Source organism: Siphateles boraxobius, unplaced genomic scaffold (assembly GCF_051911475.1).
Source record: "Siphateles boraxobius isolate OS27281-9 unplaced genomic scaffold, OSU_SipBor_1 47, whole genome shotgun sequence".
Lineage (NCBI taxonomy): Eukaryota > Metazoa > Chordata > Actinopteri > Cypriniformes > Leuciscidae > Siphateles > Siphateles boraxobius.
In genome coordinates this window covers 1,222,058-1,243,236 of record NW_027509108.1, presented here as the reverse complement: position 1 = coordinate 1,243,236, position 21,179 = coordinate 1,222,058, and the positions used below count along the sequence as shown (strand labels likewise).

Below are 21,179 nucleotides of genomic sequence, written 5' to 3'. Positions count from 1 at the left end.
TTATATAAAATTAATAACACACATGACAGTCTAGAAGCTGATCAGTGCATAATATGATGATTATACCATTGTCATCTTCTGATCACATTTTCTCTTACTGTTCTTGTCATAACAAACAGTTACAGAAGTCAGAGAAAAACTAACATTAAAACATTAAGAGTCAAACTGTACAACTAAAGCAAACACTGACCATAATGGTGACATCAAACCAAACTCAATTTCAATAAATCATCAACATCTAAACCTCTGTTATTCTCAATAAGGACTTTTGTACACATATGACAGAAATAAAGTCTGGTTATTTAAAGTGAAGCTGGTAATGGCCCTGATGTGGAATTGTTTAATGACGTTGGAGCCTGACATCCAATGTTTACACGTCAACCCAATTTTAATTTTCAACCAAAATTTGATGTCTGAGTGATGTTGGAGTCCATGTCCAATAATATTTCTAGCTGGGGTGACTCACATATTTGATATAATATGAGTACATAGTGAGTGCACTGTGCAGTTACACTTTTAGCTCATTGTGAACTCACATTATGATCATACACAACAAGATCCCCAGTGTACATATGTACACTCTCGGTGTACATATAGGTCCAACTACAGGGTGTTAAAAATGAACACTGAAGCAGTGTTGAAGTTAATGAGATAATTAAGTGATTAATTAAGTGATGATTGGCCATTAGTGGTGACACCTAATGTTAATAAGAAGAATCATTGAAGGAAAGAGAAACAACAAGAACAGACAAAAGAGAAACACAAGAAATACTGACTTCGAGCCATTACACATTATTGTACTTATTATTACCAGTGAATTTCTGTCATACATCTACACACATTCTTATTTATCTTGAACAGAAGTTTAGATGGTAATGCTTTATGGAATGTTTCGTTTCATGTCACCATTATGGCGATCAGTGTTTGCTTTAGTTGGGCTCTGGACTCTTTGCTTTTTAACATTAGTTTTTCACTCTGGCTGCTCAAACTCTGTGTTTATAAAGCACAAGTGATACTGCAAGAGAAACCATGACATGGGCTGTATTTCCTGAAAGCTTCTGCAAGCCTAATTTGATTGTACAGACCTGTTGTTGCTATTGTTCTGTGATCAAGTTAGGCTTAAAATGCTTTTGGGAAACACAGCGCAGGTCATGATGGTCATGTTTAAATTGTGAAATGTTTTGTCTTTAATAGCTTGTTTTGTGATGTTCAGAGTTGATCTGTGTGTCACTAGTTTGTTTCTTGTCACCATTGTTGTGATGCATATGCTGATTCTTGATGTTTGTGTGTCTAAACACAAGAGCTCCAGTGCACAAAGATTTTTCAAAATTGTTCATATTGCTGTTGGATCTCAAACTGTAGAATGTCAGGGCTACAATCACCAATACTAAAACGCAACATCAATCATATAGTCAAACATTTAGACTCTGCACGACATCAGTGAATCAGGTCACTACATGATGATAATGTCATCATCACAAAATATTGTTAGCAGGTTTTCTCGTGCAATAACAAATGTGCTTTATAAACACAATGTTGGAGCAGCCAGAGAAAAACTAACAATAAAAAATAAAAAGGTTCAAGAGCCCAACTGAAACAAACACTGTCCACTGTCCACTGTGTGGCTTGAAATGAAAAATTCCATAAAACATTGCCGTCTAAACTTCTGTTGATTCTCAATAACTTTTTGTAGATGTAAGACAGAAATAAAGTCACACTGGAAATAATAAGTGCAATAATGTGTAAAGAAATGTGTTCTTGTGTTTCTCTTTTTTCCATTCTTCTTGTTTCTCTTTCCTTCAATGATTCTGCTTATTAACATCAGGTCTCACCACTAATGGCCGATCATCACTTACTTAATCACTTAATTATCTCATTAACTTCAACACTGCTTCAGTGTTCATTTTTAACACCCTGTAGTTGGACCTATAAGTACATCAGGGGTGTTCATTTAACACTGGGATTTTGCTGTGTATGGAGAGATCACTGTGAGATCAACGTGTTGACTGGGACAGCAACTGTGGGAAAATGTGGGGTGGGATCAAACTTAAGTAAACAACCCAAGTGTGAAGCCAGTCTAAATGAGGACATGTTGATTATTTATGGATAAAATGGTTTCTTGACATAAAAATAAATTAGGTATTTGTTCACATACAAGAAATCCATGATGAAGTTGAAACTTTCAATGGCTCCTTGTTTTGCTAAAGAGAAACAAAAGTATTTGTTGGTTTTAGTTCAAGTCAAGTCTTCCCTTTCTAAAGGGAACATAACAATAGAATTCTAGTAATTTAAATGAAAAAGTAATAAAGCTTTTCACACTTGGACTAGTTAACCCTGGGTAAACAGTATCCTGGGTTATCTTGTTTCATGTTTCACTGCTCATAATTTTCCTGGGGTTAACAAGTAATCCTGAGTATTCATTTGGTGGCATTCCACACTGTAGCCTAAATGTATAAACCTTGGATTAATGTTCTTATTTGCATATATGCTGCGTCATTATCATTGATTGGACAAATGCAGAAAGTGACCCATTTACATAAAGCGTTGCACCTGTTTACATCTTCATTTTGTATATTGCCAACTGTACTACACTTTTATTTTCTGAAAGGATTTTTCAGGCTTTAGAGGCAAGAATAAAAGTTTGTCACTGCAATGTGTGGTTAGCACATCAAAAGCGATAAGGTTTTATAACCTGTGTAAAAAACAGTGCTAACCACACTTCTAATGTAATTGTAGTTCTAGTTACAAGTGTCAAACGTTCCTCTACCTGGGGTTAAAAACAGGGTTTAGAGCGAAGATAACCCGGGGTAAAGCACAGTATGAAAAGTGCTACAGAAAGCCCTTGAACTCAGTCCGTCTTACTTTCAGGGTCTTTTTCCATTTTAACAGTCAGATCAAAGAGTGTACAGTCAGACTTCTTCTCAACAGGTCTGGCGTAGTACAGCATCAGAACCTGAAAAGAGCATCAAGTCTTAGATAAGATGCTCAAATGCTTTAATCTTGCTGTAGACCTCATGAACACTCACTGAGAGAGTGGCTGTTCCAGTTCCTCTAGCCGTCACATTGAAGTCCTTGTTGATCTCCACCTAATGAGTGAACATGGATGTCATCAGCATAATCAAATCCATGATAGTAGGGTTCCTGAAGGTCTCATTGACCAAACACGGAAAAATTGAGCAGGAACCATTTGAACAATTTTGATGAGTTTCTCCTCACCTTGTCTGACCGTGTAAGATGCACATTATCTCTTCGAATGGTCCATCTGACAGGTTTGCTTCTTCCATCCACCGACAGCTCCACGTCCAGATTGAAGTTTTGTCGGTCCTTCACCTGCGTGCGATACTCTGCCACGGCCTGAAACACCATGATGGTCGCCTGGAAAGCACAGAAAAGCATGCAAAGACAGAGCTTCAGAATGTGACTAAAATGTAAAGATGGGAGAAACACAGCTTTTCTAAACTTTGAAAGAGCAAATCATTTTACGAAGCAATTGATTCAAAGCACATTTAAAACACCTCAAACTGGTGACACCTGCTGGTCAGAATAGTGTTAATGCAATGACAACCCCAAACATGCATAAAAACATGCAAATATTTTATTGATAGTGTATATACTATATACCATTAAATATTATCTGTCTGTATAATGTAATTTCATTAATTTGAAGGCCTTATTTTGTTTGTTCACTTTCAAATTCTGTTCACTCAACATGGCATCAGTAGCTGACACTATGGGGGGGATTTCTCCTTCTCAGAGAAATCCTGAAACCTTGCACTGGCCAATGGCATCCAACTGTATGAAATAAGGGCGGGCTCGTTCACTATATAGGCGCCACTAAATCTACTTAAAAGATTACTAAAATTAACGTTAAAGAGGTGTGTAAACTCGCAAATACAATGTCAGGCACTGCAATTTGCTCTGGCCCCCTTCCTGTTTGAAGGAGTGATGAGATAGTTAACTGTCCTCACTCAATGGCTGGCTGTCTTAAGTAGTGTCCGCAAATAATTCATAGACAATTGGAAAAGTTTTTGGGGCAGACCTGACCTGTTGAAAAGAGATGGTATTCATCCCTCCTGGGATGGTGCTGCTCTTCTCTCTAGTAATTTGGCACATAGTCTTAGAGCTCAAACATGACAATCTGGGGCTCAGGTCAGGAAGCAGACAAACTGGCTAAACCGACCGTCTGCTAGCGGCCTCGCGTCACCAAGGTCAGATAAATCCCATCACATAGATGCTCTTTCACCTAGATATGATCATATAGAGACTGTGTCTGTTCCCCGAATTAGGAAATACAAAAACTTCCAAACTCATCTAAGGGTAAAAACTGAATTGATGTTAAAAAAATAAAAAACAGATATAATAAAAATGAACAAATGATAAAGCATGGGTTGCTGAATATTCAATCCCTTACTTCAATTAATAATTAAATAAATTATTTGCTGACTTTGATTTGAGTATACATGTAGATAACTAAAAAGATGCATTGGGATTGGCATTTAAAGACATTCTTAACTCTATTTGAGTTAGACAACACGTGTCAGGACCTACTCATTGTCGTAATCATACTCTAGATCTAATATTATCACGTGAAATCAATGTTGATGCCGTTGAAATTCTGCAGCAGAGCGACGACATCTCAGATCATTATCTAGTCTCGTGTAAACTTCATTTAACCAAGGCTGCAAAGCCAACTCCGTGTTACAAATATGTTAGACCTATCACTTCTGCCCGTAAATATTGCTTTATTAATAATCAGTTTCATCTTCTCAGCATCCCAGATAGCTTACAAGAACTCGATATTGCGACAGAAACCTTTAACTATCTCTTTTCTAGCACTTTAGAAACAGTTGCTCCTTTGCGCTTATAGAAGATTAAATAAAATAATCCGACGCCGTGGTACAACAAGCACACTCAGGCCCTTAAGAGAGCAGCCAGAAAAATGGAGCGCAACTGGAAGAAAACATTTTGCATTTCATGGAAAGAGAGCACGATTACATACAGAGAGGCCTTAAAAACTGGTAGATCTGCTTAATTTTCAACCCTATTAGAAGGGAAAAAAAACCTAGGCATTTATTTGAAACAGTGGCTAAACCTACAGAAAAAAAGCTTCAAGCCCAGACGTTTCCAAGCAGCACAGCAGTAATGACTTTATGAACTTTTTTTACTTACAAGATGGATAAAATCAGGGATAAAATTATAACTATGCAGCCGTCTACTACAGTATCGCATAACAGTGCATCATAGTCTCACTGACGAAAAATTTTATTCATTTATTGCTATAGGAGAGGGTGAATTTTATAAACTTGTTAAATCATCTATATCGACAACATGTACACTGTTAGACCTTACCAGTTAGTTTTTTTTTTACAGTAAAATACTGGCAACACTGTTGGCAGTATGCCATAATGTTTGGTTTGAAGTTACCATTATAGACATCAGTGTTTGCTTTACTTGGGATGCTGACCCTTGACTTTTTAACATTACTTTTTCTCCTGCTTGAACTGTGTTTTTTAAATTTCTGGGATAAGAAAATCTAAAGATCCGATGCAGACCATCAGTAAGGATATTTTCCCAGACTGGATTTAGCATCATGATCGCACTTCTGCAGGCCAACGTTAACAAGTTGGTTTTTCTCTGGACATTCTAAAGCGCTTAACATGAAAAAAGCTTTTAAAACGCTAGGGCACTTTTGGCTTAAAGCAGAACTAAGTAACTTTTTTACCTTAACCGAACAGCTTTGGAGTCATTGTAATGTTTATATTACTGATTTCGTGTTGAATGGTGGTCGTCTCGCACCCCCCTGGTGCCTGTGAGCCGCAAAACCACCCTTGCAACTTTGGGCCGGCGGGCCGCCGTGTTAGGAAGTATCGTGTGATATCAGGTCTCGCGAGGTAACAGATTGCTTTACGGCATTGCACGCGTACACGCCCCCATCCAGGATACAGCTAGCTATAATAACAACTATCGTCCCATGGCAAAGCTGGCATATAAGAAGCAGAAAGCTAGAAAAGCATTGTCGGAGGAACAGAGAAAGAGGAAATGGCAGACTGACCGAGCGAGGAGTCAGACACGAGTAAACGTCGGATCTGCGTTTTCAGAATGGCAGAAAAAAAACGAAGAAAGCTCGGTCGGAAGAGTCTAGAAAAAGGTAACGAGAATCTGACAGCACGAGGAACCGGACAAGAGTCCCACTCGCTCAGTCTTTCACTGTTAAAGTTGATTCCTGCGATTATCATGAGAACAGTTGTCAATATCTCACATAATTATCAGGACATAAATAAGCCTACATGTTGTAAATAGTGTAAATGAGCGCAATTTGCAAACTATTATGATAAATTGCAATAATCATGTCTAACAACATCATATCATAACGGACATTGTTACGAAATCAGGGCTATCAAGTGTCACGCATTGAGCGTGAGTCACTCATTTCGGTCTTGTGTCATGCTCTCCCGCCACACATTGTATTTCTCACGCTGAAAAACTATTTGTAATATATTTAATATGCCAAAACTCTGGCCGCGCCGCTCTCACTGTGGAACCGGCAGGAATCAAGCGCGTCTCCTCTGGTGTTGTTCGTCGGGCAACACAATAGCCAATCAGAAAATAGCACTATTGTATCTGTCGGCTGTCACTCTTGCCTGTCTTCAAAACTTGAGAGCCCTGCGAAATAATGCGACGTACATGATTCACTTTATTGGTGTCATCTGGCATTTAGGCTCAGGTAAGCCTAACGCGGTAGGCTACTTTATTATTATGAAGTGCAGAGGACGTGAGTGCAGATACACTCTGCGTGAGTGGTGTTTACGACATTAACGTTAAATACAAGTGCTCTACAGCGACTCTAGGGATCGCTGTTTGACAAAAACAGAAATCCTGCATATATATAGTGCCGCTTTAATTAATGTATAGTAGGCTACCTCATTAAGAAACCATACAATGTGCAGATAAGCAGATGAACCCAGAATATGAACGCAACGTGTTCCTCCTATAGAAAGTCACGTAAAGCGTTTTCTTTATAATAATGGTTTTCAAATTGGAGAAAATTAGCATTTAATTAAACGCGTTGCGTTAATATTCTGGGCTCATCTGCTGAGTTTTACTGAGTTTTTCTCAGTAAAAACCCAGTTTTCTCCTTCAGAGATTCTGCTTGTTAACATCAGGGGCCTTCAATAATGCTCAATCATCACTCAATTATTCACTTAATTATCTCATTAACTTTAACACTGCTTCAGTGTTCATTTAACTCTCAGCTCAGAGTTTCATTGGATCGCTTAAAATTACTTCCATGATGTTGAAGTTACATGAACAAATTATGTTTGTTTAACAAAACCCAGTTATGTGGAACCAGTGGAACCTGTTTACATAAAAAAGTTAAGTAATGTCAACACATCATTTTTTTGAGTGTACACAGGATGAAATTAGAGCATCAGAAATCTCCAGGTTGAATATGTCCAGCATGTCCATCATCACAACAGCAAAAAACACCTGATTATCTTTCTCTTGGCTGTTTCTTGCCATATCAAATGTGTTTTAAAAACTAAGTTACAACAACCAGAGAAAACTAATGTTAAAAAGTCAAGAACCCAACTAATACTGATCTCCATCATGGTGACTACAAGTTTTATTATTTTCAATAAAACATCAACAACTAAATATCTGATAATTCTCAAGAACTTTTGTACATGCATGAAATAAATAATGTTAAACTGATTTGTAAACTGGTTTCACACTCAGTGTGTCTGGAAGTCAGTTGTAGATCATGTGTTTCTCTTTTTTCTGTTCTTGTTTCTCTGTCCTTCAGTGATTCTGCTTATCAGGTGTTCCTCAGTGTCTCAATTTACTCATTTCCTTTCATTCACTCTGTCAAGTGGACTATATTAGTGAACTAATGTAGGGAATAGTGAATGAGGGTATAGGGTGTGATTGGGAAAACAGCCTCCGAGTGTCGATTTTGAGCACTGTTAATTTACAGTATAATCCTGTAGGCTAGTTTTGTTTTCTTACGGTATATTACTCATTTAATGGAAAATGGTATGATATTGTCAAAATGTGGCCTTTTTTTACAGCAAGGGTTAACAGTGTATGTTAGACCCTATACCGATTAAACTACTGAAAGAGATGTTTCTAGGGGTCATAGATCCTCTTTTCTAAATATCATTAATTCATCTTTGTCATTAGGATACGTACTAAATACTTTTAAGCTGAGTATGATTAAACCACAACTGTATCCTAAAGAATTTTTCAATTACAGGCCTCGACCTAGATCTCGAATCTACCTTTTCTGTCAAAGATACTAGAAAAGGCAGGATCTTCACAACGATGTTCCTTTTTAGAAAAATATGGTATCTGCAAGGATTTTCAATCAGGATTTAGACCGTATCTTAGTACTGAGACAGCTCTCATTAGAGTCACAAATGATTTGCTCCTATCATCTCTTATTGCTATGATTATCTCACAGCAAAATCCCCAGAGTTAAATTAACTCTGAGAGTGTTACATTAACACTGAGAATGTGAATTATATAAACTCTGAGCTGAGTGTTAAATGAACACTGAAGCAGTGTTAAAGTTAATGAGATAATTAAGTGAATAATTGAGTGATGATTGAGCATTATTGAAGACACGTGATGGTAACAAGCAGAATCACTGAAGGAGAAAAACTGAATTTTAAAGTCACCGTTGTGGTGATCAGTGTTTGCTTTAGTTAAGGTCTTCCCCCTTAAATCATTAACTTTAGAAATTTTGTGGCTGCTGTACATGAGTTATAACAGTCAGATGAGCAATTGGAAAAGTTAATTTGATGGTTATGTTCATAAAAACACGAGGCCTACATCATAAAACTCACAAAATTATGTATATCAATATTTCTGATAGTCTAAATGACAGATCATGTGTGAATATTTGGTCTATTAATACCTGAGTCAATGCATTATTCTTTCCTTTTTTATGAATGTTTAAAATATTTAATTTACAACTAATTATATTGATTTATATTTTTACTTATTGGGCGACCATGGTAGGCTATGACAGTCGTCATTTAGAAAACTCAGAGCTGTTATCATGGCAAAAGGAGATTGCAAAATTCATTTAAAAAAAGGGTGCCAATAATAGTGGCCAACGTATTTTGGGAGAAAAACATTTATTTCACAATGTGATTTCCCCCCCACTATCAATTCTTTTACTTCAACGAAAAGTTACATTTTTGCAAATTTTTTGAATGAAAGATCAAAAGGCTGAACAATGCAGATTTATTTTTTACAGCCATTTTTGATCATATTTACCAGGGGGTTCCATTAATTCTGACCCAGAGGTGTATAGTGTATTATTAGGGCTGGGCGATATATCGCACGATATTGTTATGCGCATCTGGTCAGTAAAGCCGGTTCCTTGATTAGTAGTAAATCGCCTTCACCTGCTTTCAGATGGAGCGGCATTTACTACAAAGAGCCGTAGTTCACTGACAAGCTGAGCCATATCGCATTAATATCGCGGACGTATCGCCAGCGATAATTAATGCGATATGGCTCAGCTTGTCAGTTAACTACGGCTCTTTGTACACAGCAAAAACTCCAGTGTTAAATTAACACTCCTGGCAGTGTATATGAGTCCACACTCAAGAGTGTTAAAGTTAATGAGATAATTAAGTGATTAATTGAGTGATGATTGAGCATTATTGAAGACACCTGAAGCAGAATCACTGAAGGAGAAAATCTAAAATTGTAAGCCACCGTTATGGTGATCATTGTTTACTTTAGTCGGGCTCTTGACCCTTATATTATTAACTTTAGATTTTGTTTGGCTTTTGTATTGGAGTTATAACTGCCAGATGAACAAAGAAAAAAGTGATCTGATGGTGTTGGTTATATCATGACAATCATCATTTGAACTTTATGTTTATGATTTATGCTGTTGGTTATAGCATAACTGCGATACTGCATAAATATCCAGAATTTAAGATATAATATAAAGGATTTCTTTAAAGTTGTTTTAAAAAATAAAATTCTTCTTTTAGGCACACACAGATATCAAGATTAAGTCAATGCATCTCAACAATGGTAACGAGCAGAATATTCAATTAGGAAAAGTAAATTACATATACAATTCAGATCATAATTATTCATACCACAATATATGATGGGAGCCATTAATGAGTTGTGATTGGTGGCAGCCACTGCAACATGTAATATTATTTATGATCAAAATTGATTATTTTTTTTATTATAATTTTACCAGCAAAACTTTCTTGCAGCAGATCAAACATTCTGAATTTTGTTTTTAAAATACATTATGGGGAATAATGTGTTTAAACACACACACACAGAGACATCAAGAATCAGCATATGATTCTCAAAAATGGTGACATGCGTCATGCTGGAATGGAATCATAGTATTAAAATCATGGCTCCCAGCAGGAATTGTGGCATGGAACATGTCACCATTATTGAGATTCATTTCTGATTCTTGATGTCTGTGTGTGCGTGTCTAAAAAAAAAAAATCCCACAAGTGCAGCTGCCTTGCTCTCATTTTTTAATAAGAGCAGAGTCTTAACTCGGTCAATCAGAATATTAAAACTTAACCCTATGAAGTTTTTACAGTTGTTCCCGTTTTTATTAAGCTCAAGCTACAGTGAAATGATGAGATGTTAGTGTACCTGTGTGGTGTCATAACCACCAGAATGGGACTGTTGTCTGCCCAGCCAGTGCACGGCTTCTCCTGCTTTATCAAAGTCTTTGTCCTTCACAAGCGCCAGCACAGCATAGGCCGTCGCCTCCAGAGAGTGATGACGCTGTCCAGGGACACTCCAGAACGTACCGGCTGTTTCAATCACAAAACAGGAATAGAAACAAGTGTGGAGATCTATGGGAAATCTGTCGATCCGCTCACATATGGGGATCCAGACCATCGAGCTTAATGCTTTGGCTTATATAATAATAAAAATATGTTTTATTCATATAGCGCCTTTCAAGAACCCAAGCACGCTGTAATGTTGATGGAAAACATGAATACGATCAGTATACAACACATAATCAAGCAAATAGAGCAGACAGAGATCATATAATATACATATAAGTAATATATATAAGTAACCAAAGCAAGCATGGAACTGAAAATTGAGGCAGATAATCAATTATCAAAACATATTATAAATAATTGAGTATTGAGGTCAGTTTTAAAGGTCGGGAAGAGACAGTACGGAGGTTTTGTGGTAGTTTGTTCCAGAGCTTAGGAGCTGAAATGCTGAAAGCCCTGCCATCCACACTAGAAGGTCAGAAGTTGAGAGAACAGCACAGGAGTGATGTGGGCTGAATTTTTAGTATATGTAAGGGCACGGCCAGCTGAATTTTGAACTAGCTGCAAGCGTTAAGGGCTTTATTGCGTTGGTCATAAAACAAAGTGTTACAATAGTCCAGGCGTGACGTTATAAAAGCATGAACAACAGTTTCAGCTCCTTTGAAATTTAGTGAGGGTCGTATACGAGCAATATTGCGAAGATGGGGAAAAAAAAATGGAAAAAGGCTCGACAAGCTAGTTGATATGGGGTATATATTTCATACCATTGCTGTTATTGATACGGACAAGCAGCTATCATAACCCCACAAAAATTACATAATTATTTCGTAATTTCCACTATAGTTTATTTTATTGTTCGATGTTATATGAAGCACAACACATTTTGATGACTTGTTGGTGTCACTGACCTTCTCCTTGGGTGGAACGCCTCATCAAGATGTCTTTATTGAGTTTTCCAGCATTGGCCACGGCGTAGGAAGTAATCGCAACAGCGTAAGGATTGATCAGTCGTGGAAGTCGACCTTCTAAGAATACAACAGCCTTCCTGATACTTTCATGCAGACTCTATAAAGTGTGTGTGAGATGTTTAAATCAAGAGGAAGAGTAGGAAAAAGCAACTGTTCATTTTTAATGTTTATGGTAAACAAAACAGTGGAAGAGGTTAAACCCAAAAAAAAATCAATTGTTAATCTAGAATTAAATGTTTTAATGAATAAAACAGTGGAAGAGCTGTACTTACACCAACTGATCCAGCACAGATATCTCTGCCCTCTTGCATGGCAATCACAACAAAGGCCGTCAGAGAGGCATCAGCATCGTTGCCCTTTACGCCACCCTGGAATAAAGCACACATAAACAGAATATCAAAAACAAAAAAAACAAAAAAATGCGTTTTATAATAAATCAGCAAATCTAGCACTTTTTACTAAGGTTATTAATCAGTGGCCATCAACTGAATCCATTCAGGACTTTAAAATATTGTAATATAGACAGAATAGACATTACTAATGTATCTTTCTATGGTTCACAGTTTCATATGGATATTATTTGGGGTGTATGCAACTGTATTTTCCCAATAAAACACAAACATTTTATTAACAAAATATCAGTTTTGTTTTGCTTTCAAATAACTAAAATGTATGATGATCATTGGCTGTTTGGGTTTCCTTCCCGAACACGTGGAACTAGTCCAATCTCAATTGGTGTTGCGTCATGACGTCACATGTGACGTGTAAGCGGAAGCCATAAAGGGATGCCGGCACATAACAGTGTTAGGCCCTGTCCCAATACTCACACTAAGCCCTAAGGCCGAAGTGGACACTTGCTGAAAGTGCACTTAGCGGAGTAAGTGCGCAAGGGCCAGAATCTTGTGAAGAGCAGAATTGGGACAGCTTTGCATACGTCACTATCTACGTACTTCTGTTGTGATCAGGAGAGTAACGTTCTCTACCGTTCATTTGGCTAATGTGTGTGCTGCAAAGTTAATAATACCTGTAACATGACATAATTAAAATAACCCTGTAAGGACGAATTTTCTCCTCACAGAGCGATGAGCGTGTTCCTCATCTAGTCATAAAGGCCATATATTTATCTGATTGTCAGTGAGTGTTCCACTGCGATCCCCGTGATAAACAGTTATGCTTATCTGTTTGTGTCTGTTCAATGAATTATCGTGTAAACACCGCGCGTGTCCAAGTGTAATTAAATAGGAGTTATTTTAAGTTTTGTTCAACTCTGCTCGTCGAGCCCTGACAAAAGAAAGGGAAATCATTGTATCATCATGTATTATCTTATTTATTGCTCCTATTCTTATAAAAAAAAAACAATTTTCACTGACACTTAAAAAAAAATTCTTCTCCATTTGTTTTTCCTCTTGCCGGCTTCCATTTTCTTCGGAGTTTTCCCGCTGCTGACCAGCACCATAGCAACCGCTTTGCTCCCCCATTGGTTAGCTGTTTGAAACGTCACGACACTACAAGGATTTTGGGTAATAGGCCATAGCAAAGTGAGGTCTGATGCGCACTTGCGAAAAGGGTGCATTAAGGGCACTGATGATCACCCCTGGAGAACACTTTAGAGAATCGGGACACCCTACGGTCTTGCACCCCTTAGCGAGAACGCGCATTTGAGGGGCACAAGGGCAGAAGTGTGGGTATTGGGACAGGGCCTTAGCTTCTGCTCTTCAGCAAGCTTACACATTAATTGTAGGTCACTGCAATTTCTCCTCCACAGATGAGTTCAAATACAGTCAGTCATAGCCACATTTAACTTACTGCCAACACAGGCGAAGATACAGGTGAATCCTCTCTGAAGGAGCCGTCTGGCTGTTGTTTGTGGAGAACAAGCCACTTGAGGGCGCTGCAGATCACATTGTCCTCTATAACAACTAAGTTATTGGCCATGGCGAAGACTTTAGCCACATATGCTGTCAGCCTTTAACAAACAGAAATATAAGCTAATAAATAACAAGTAATAATTTGCTACTATTAATCTAAATGTTATTAAACAATAACATGACAGGAGAAAGTGGGCATGAAAATAAAACAAATAAAATTGATTGATTGAAATGAAAATACCATGTGCTGCTCAGCGAGGATAAATAGGCTTTGTAGGATCCATCTGATGTACGATGACTCAGCTGATTTTGATAACCTTAATACAAAAAGTAAATAAATAAATAATATTTATGTTTATTATTTGCTTTGTTTTTTATTCCTTTTTTTCTTTTCAAATCCTAGTCAGATTCTGTGTATCTGTTGTATCCTGCTGACCTGTGCGGATATGGTTAATGGCTTCACTACGGCGGTCCATGCCAACAGCGTCCCACTGATTGGTGCTGTCCAGATAATGAGTGGCAGTGACAGGTAGAGTCATACTGGCCATGTTTTGCTCTGCACATCCACCGGGCTGTTTAATAAGGCTACCCATGAAGTCTCCACTGATGGCCCGCTCAACTGTCTGGGCGATCCCTTCACCTGGAAGGAGGAAAGAAGAAATGGAGGCTGAGAATTAAGCTCTTAAACTATCTTTACGATGAGCTATAATTTATGCAATACTTTCAACACTATTCCACATAGCAACATTGCAATGACGGCCCTTGGGTGGACCGTTCCTGTTTGCCAGATCTGAGCCACAAGCAGGCCATAACAAAGCCACATGTCAGCCAAGAGCAAAGAAATATACCAGAACTGGACCTTATCTGAGCCATAAAATCTGTGTATATTAAATATGGAGTCATCTCAGCCTTAATAAGCCTGTTAACAAGCAGAATCACTGAAGGAAAGAAGAGAACAGAAAAAGAGATGAGCAGAAACACAACTACAACTGACTTCAGACACAAGAGAAAATATATTAAATCCCTGAAGATCTCAGCCGAGGAGGATTAAACAATTCCACAAACAGCATTTCCAGCTTCACTTATTACTAACCAGACTGACTTTATTTCTGTCAGACGTCTACAAAATTTTTTATTGAACATTAACTATTGTGTTTCATTTGAACTCAGCAATATTATAACAATCAGTAAGAAGATTTAACAAACATGAACACTAAAAATTAATCTACGACGACACACACACACATGAACAATCAGCACATGAATCTCAATTATTCTCGAATCTCTTTTTTTTATTATTCTAAATATTTTCTTTTGTTTTTTGCTGTGACATTTATTAGCTTTTCAGTGATGTTCGGCGTTGCTATGGCCTGCTTGTGGTTCAGATCTGAACAGCAAAATCCCCAGTGTTAAAATTAACACTCCTGTTGTACATATAGGTCCAACTACAGGGTGTTAAAAATGAACAATGAAGCGGTGTTGAAGTTAATAAGATAATTAAGTGATGATTGGCCATTAGTGGTGACACCTAATGTTAATAAGAAGAATCATTGAAGGAAAGAGAAACACCACGAACAGAAAAAAAGAGAAACACAAGAAGTACTGACTGTGAGCCATTACACATTATTGCACTTATTATTTGTACACCAGTTTGACTATTTCTGTCATACATCTACACACAGTTGTATTTCGATTTACAGAAGTTTAGATGGTGATGTTTTTTGGAATGTTGCAATGCATGTCACCATTATGGTGATCAGTGTTTGCTTTAGTTGGGCTCTTGACCCTTCACTATTTTATATTAGTTGTTTTCTGGCCACTCCAACTCGGTGTTCATAAAGCACATTTGATGTGGCAATAGAAACTATGATCTGGGCTGCTTTTTCCAAAAGTATCGCAAGCCTAAGTTGATGGTTCAGACCATTTATTAAGTTAGTTAAGATGCTTTTGGGAAATGAAGCCCAGGTCATGATGGTAATGTTAAGATCAAATACAATCCTGTAGTGGCATGATGCAGTGAACCAGCATTATAAACTGATTATACAAATGTATTATTCATATTCATTACAGTAGCTAATTACAGCAGTGTTTTAATAATCTGAAGATTTTAAAATCACACACAGTCATGAAGAATCTACATATGAATCTCAACAATGGTGACAATCACACAAATGCTTCATGTTGCAGAGCATGATGGGAGCCACCAATCAAAACGCATCCATGGCTCACATCATGCATTACAGCATGAATAAATTATGCAGCTGAATTGTCCTTTAATTTTCATTGTTTTTTTCCTGTTTGCTTTTATTTTGCTATTGATTTGTTAGGACTTTGGTAGCTTGTTTTGTGATGTTCAGAGTTGATCTGTTTGTCACTAGTTTGTTTATTGTCACCATTGTTGAGATTCATATGCTGTTTCTTGATGTCTGTGTGTCCAAACACAATAATTTCTATGCTCAAAGTATTTTCAAAAATGTTCATATTGCTGTTGGATCTCAAACTATAGAATCTTAGGGCTACAATCACCAATGCTAAAATCACCAATGCTAAAATAAGACATCAGGCATATAGTTGAATATTTAGACTCTGAATGTGAACCAAGTCACTACATGATGATAACGTCATCACATAACATATTGTGAGCAGGTTCTTTCTTGCAGTAACAAATGTGCTTAATAATTACAATGTTTGAGTAGACAGAGTAAAAGGGTCAAGAGCTCAACTAAAGCAAACGCTGACCACCATAATGGTGACTTGAAACGAAAAATTCCATAAACATTTCCGTCTATAAGTGCAATAATTTGTAATGGCTCGAAGTCAGTTGTTCGTGTTTCTCTTTTTTTCTGTTTCTCTTTCCTTCAATAATTCTTATTAACATTAGGTGTCACCACTAACGGCCAATCATCACTTAATTAATCACTTAATTATCTCATTAACTTCAACACTGCTTCAGTGTTCATTTTTAACACCCTGTAGTTGGACCTATATGTACACCAGGAGTGTTCATTTAACACTGGGGATTTTGCTGTGTGGCAAACAGGAGTGAGCCGCCCAAGGGCTGTCATTCCACGCTGCATGTGGGCCAGATCATCTTTCCACATGTGCCAGATGTGGGCCGGATCTGGGATGTCACAATGTTGCTATTTGGGATGTTGTGATTGGTACGTTTTTAACTGACAGCTCAAATAGTCAGTAATCTTTTCATACTTTAACATCCCCTGTAAATGGTGGATCAGGATATTCTAGTGTGATCCATAATAAAATATTATATCTGTGATCTATTTTCCTGTCTGGGAAAATACACAGTATTTTAAAAATAACACTTAAAATACTGTGTAGCGTCTGGACCAATCACAAACACACAAATTATTCATTATATTTAGTCCGGCAAACTCACTCTCCCAACAAAGATCTGTGTAACGTCCCCCCAAACTAACATCACAATGAATCTATCACCACTGGCAGAACTCAGACACTCACAGTGTCCTGTAACATAAGAATTTTTACGACCCCAAAAAGGGAATTCCTGAGAGATGTGACACTCACTTAATTCTTACTGAGAAGGAGAAGTAAACCCCGTTAATCCAACACATATATATATATATATATATAACAACTTGAGAAATGTATAAACATGTATCTAATTTTCCCATCTCATGATTTTCCTTTTATGTAGTTTTTTTCTTGTAAACTAATGGGTTAATGTTTCAGACATTGCATACTATTGTTAACCAAAATCATGTGTGGCATGTTTGGTCTCTATGAACTCCAATCTTCGTTACCCATTTGTTAATTTATAATGGCTTTATTAAACGCTTTATAAATTACTGATCAAGATCAGCCTCTCTCTTAGCTTCTCTTAGCTCTCTCTTACTCTCTTGGTCCTTCCTGGGAAGTCCTGATGTGAAGATGATGCTAAACTAGAAGTTTTCTAAGGACCCCAAACTTGTGCCAGGCTGCGGCCTTGTCTTTCCATTCACCAAAGATCCTCTGACTTGGTTCTCTCCCATCAAAACAACATCAGCAAAGATCAACTGGAGCCTCAACAAATTGCATCAGGACAGTTTAATTCAAATGGGCGAGACATGCAAGTATCAAACCTAGTCTCATTATTTGATGCATTAAGTATCCTTACACCTTTTAAAGAAGGGTGTGTTAGAACTAAAATGATGGTTTGCTCAAGGACTGTTGATCTGCTGAATTTCAAACAATGCTATAACTTCTTGCTTTCCTGTATTCTTCTTCAGCTCTCTTTCCCTTGGGAAACTGTATGCATGTATGTATGTGCTTGTTAGAGTAGTTTAAATGTTTAGTTTAGTTAATAAAGTCTTGTTCATGTCACACGTAAAGCTGTCTGTGTTTCAAGCTCATATCTGGAGTCCCTAATCATATCGATCTTGAGTACTTGCTCTTAGTAGTACATATTAAGAAAGACATTTTTCCATGCCCCGGAAATGTACATTTCTATTAATTAATTACCAATATTGAGGGTTCACAGGGTGAACTGAGTAATTGGTTGTAATGTTAATGTAGCTACATCAAGTTAATCCGATTAACTGACACAAATATTCATAATCAATTATAACAAGTTATGATTGGTTATTAATATTTCATAGAGCTAATTCGCTACAACTGTCATATTTGTAGGTTTTCCATACATCAAAACTGACGTCAGTAAACTAATCGAAATATAACTTAATTTGACTCATTTCCAAGTACAGAATTTTTTTTAATAATAATATATATATATATATATATATATATATATATATATATATATATAAGCCATGATTTAAAACTGCAAAAAAAAATAAAATAATGAAGGATCTAAGGATTTTCAGTAGAGCTATTGTGAGAGATCAGATGCCCCAGAAAAAGTTCAGAGGAGAGTTATGGAAGGAATGGAGTTTGGGCGCTAAGGACAGCAGCATGTGTCTTTGAGATAAAGTTGTAAACTTGTGCTCCCCTGGTCCCCTCCACTACAGAACAACGTCTCAGATAATTCTAATTGTAACATGTTCACTGCTTTTGTGTTTCTTGGTTTTTGACTTTTATTTTGAAGTGCATTTTCTTTTTCCATTGTTTCTTGTGCTCACTTCCTGTGTTCAGTTCCTGTTTTACTTGGGATGCTTCACAATATCCCTCCTGGTTTCCTTGCTCCACTGTCCTCCATCCTATGAACCGGAAACCAAACAAGCTCAGCCATCTTGAAGGACATCTCAATTCTCTAACTGCACCTCGAGGATCGAGGAGTGAGGAGGCTTCCAGAGGAGTTATGAGCGAGGATGCACAGGTGTATCCATATACGGAAGTCTGTCTTTTCGAGAAACAAATGGGACTACAGAGGCTTTCGGGGAGATTAAGGGTGCTTCTAAATTCTTATTTGTGCATCTTTGTTTCCTTTCCTCGTGTCTCAGCTCCACCCCCTGTAGGATACAAGGGAAGGCTGCAAGGGGAAAAAAAGGAGGACGGAGGAATCGATGGAAAGCTTTTTTTTATACATACTTTAGCACTCGAGTGTCAGTTCACAGCATCATCAGCTGCTCTAAAAGGATCTGCCCTTATGTTGTTGAAGTTTGTTTATTTAAGAAATTCATAATAAATAATAATAAAGCAAGATACCCTGTTGAAATATGTGTGATGTGTGGTTTACATAAATTTTAAAAGGTAAAGTATAAATTAAAATGATTGTGATCGATGTGAAGGGGGAGGAGAATTGATATGTGCCTCACGTTTAGTCGATAAAACACTTCCGCATAGGATACACCTGTGTATACTTGCTCATGGCTCCTCTGGAAGCCTCCTCACTCCTCATGGTGCAGTTAGAGAATTGAGATGTCCTTCAAGATGGCTGAGCTTGATAGGTTTCTGGGTCATAGGATGGAGGACGGAGGAGCGAGGAGGGATATTGAGAAGCACCCTAAATGTCATCACGGCGAACAGATAAACTCAGACTGCTTTTACTGCCTTGTTATGCTTATATAAATCGCAATTCTACAAACTATTCAAACTCCAAAATGTTTTTAGATAAAAACTGAAAGAGTTGTCGGATGCTTAGTGATGTGACGTTGAATTTGTGGGACCATGGTGTAGTTTGTTTACAGCCTACCTTTAGCTTTTCTCTTCTGCCGACTTTTGCGTCTCCAGTCCCCGTTGGATTATGTTGTTCATAGTTTGGATTATTGTCTTCCCTGTTTGGATTTTCTTTGTTTGTTTGTGCCAGTGGGGGGGGGGGGGGGGGGGGGGTAGATTACTATAAAAGAGTTCACATATTCACTTTTCTTGAAAATATTTAGCTATTCGATCTATTTAAATGCTTCAGTTTGTTATATATTATAATAATATAATATGTAAACAAATTGAAGCATTTAAACTGATATATTATATCACTTCAAATACTTCAATTCGTTTTTTTAATATTATATTATATTAGGCCTATATTTTATTATATTATAAGCCTAAATAAAGAATCTCACGGGCTCATTGCCATTAAAAACGTTGAAACCCCCTGCTAACGAAAAAATAGGAAATTCATAAGAAATAAACAATCATTTAACTTTGATAGTTTAATGCTTCCTGTACACAATTAATTGACTGTACAAAAACACTTGATGTTTTTCCCAAACCATCTCAGTGTAACAGCTTACTTTTCTTTCATACTATATTCTATTATTGTCACAGTGTTGGGTTTGTGTTCCCCTGATGTCCACTAGATGTCCTCCTTTCCTACGGTGTCCTTCACTTATTAACTACATTTCCCACGATCCTTTGTCTCATCATTGCACTCAGCTGTTCCTTATCACTGATCATTGCACTCAGCCAATTCCCCATTATCATTGTCGATTCCCTGTGTATATAACCCTGTCTGTTTCAGTATGTGTCACGGAGTCCTTGTTATTGTCCCCACACTTCCGTTTACTGTTCGAGTCGGTTCCTTGTGTATGTCTTCTTGTTATTGGATTGCCTTTTCTGGATTTTGACCTTTGCCTGGACTGTTGTGAGTACGGATTACCCTTTAAATAAAGACCGCTATTGGATCACTGAATTCCTTGTGTGTGCTTGTCGTGACAGAAGGACTCCGTCGTCACAAGATCCAGCGGTATGTTTCTCAATATCTCTTCCCCAGCCACCGAGCGGGAGAGAAGGGAGTTTTTTAAGGGGACCCGATTAGTCAAGTTTCGCGGGACCCGTGGAGGTCGCAGTGGAGGAGGTGGTCGAGAGCCTGTTCACGTCCCGTCTGCCCAGTCAGAGACTGTTCACGTCCCGTCTACCCAGTCAGAGACTGTTCACGTCCCGTCTGCCCAGTCAGAGAATGTTCACGTTCCGTCTGCCCAGTCAGAGACTGTTCACGTTCCGTCTGCCCAGCGAGAGACTGTTCACGTTCCGTCTGCCCAGCGAGAGACTGTTCACGTTCCGTCTGCCCAGCGAGAGACTGTTCACGTCACGTCTGCCCAGCGAGAGACTGTTCACGTTCCGTCTGCCCAGCGAGAGACTGTTCACGTTCCGTCTGCCCAGCGAGAGACTGTTCACGTCACGTCTGCCCAGCGAGA

At 37.8% G+C, this 21,179-nt stretch overlaps 1 pseudogene across 1 annotated transcript in view; it reads right to left on the bottom strand.

Moving 5' to 3' along the window:
- Nucleotides 1–21,179, bottom strand: part of LOC143710403 (complement C3-like) — a 217,752-nt pseudogene that overhangs the window by 174,579 nt on the left and 21,994 nt on the right. The window contains exons 24-33 of the transcript XR_013194544.1: nucleotides 14,066–14,269; nucleotides 13,871–13,946; nucleotides 13,568–13,727; nucleotides 12,034–12,129; nucleotides 11,702–11,858; nucleotides 10,654–10,817; nucleotides 3,217–3,375; nucleotides 3,027–3,086; nucleotides 2,863–2,953; nucleotides 2,156–2,201 (exon numbers count right to left, since the gene is read on the bottom strand). The product of XR_013194544.1 is annotated as a complement C3-like (transcript). The remainder of the gene's footprint in view (nucleotides 1–2,155; nucleotides 2,202–2,862; nucleotides 2,954–3,026; nucleotides 3,087–3,216; nucleotides 3,376–10,653; nucleotides 10,818–11,701; nucleotides 11,859–12,033; nucleotides 12,130–13,567; nucleotides 13,728–13,870; nucleotides 13,947–14,065; nucleotides 14,270–21,179) is intronic.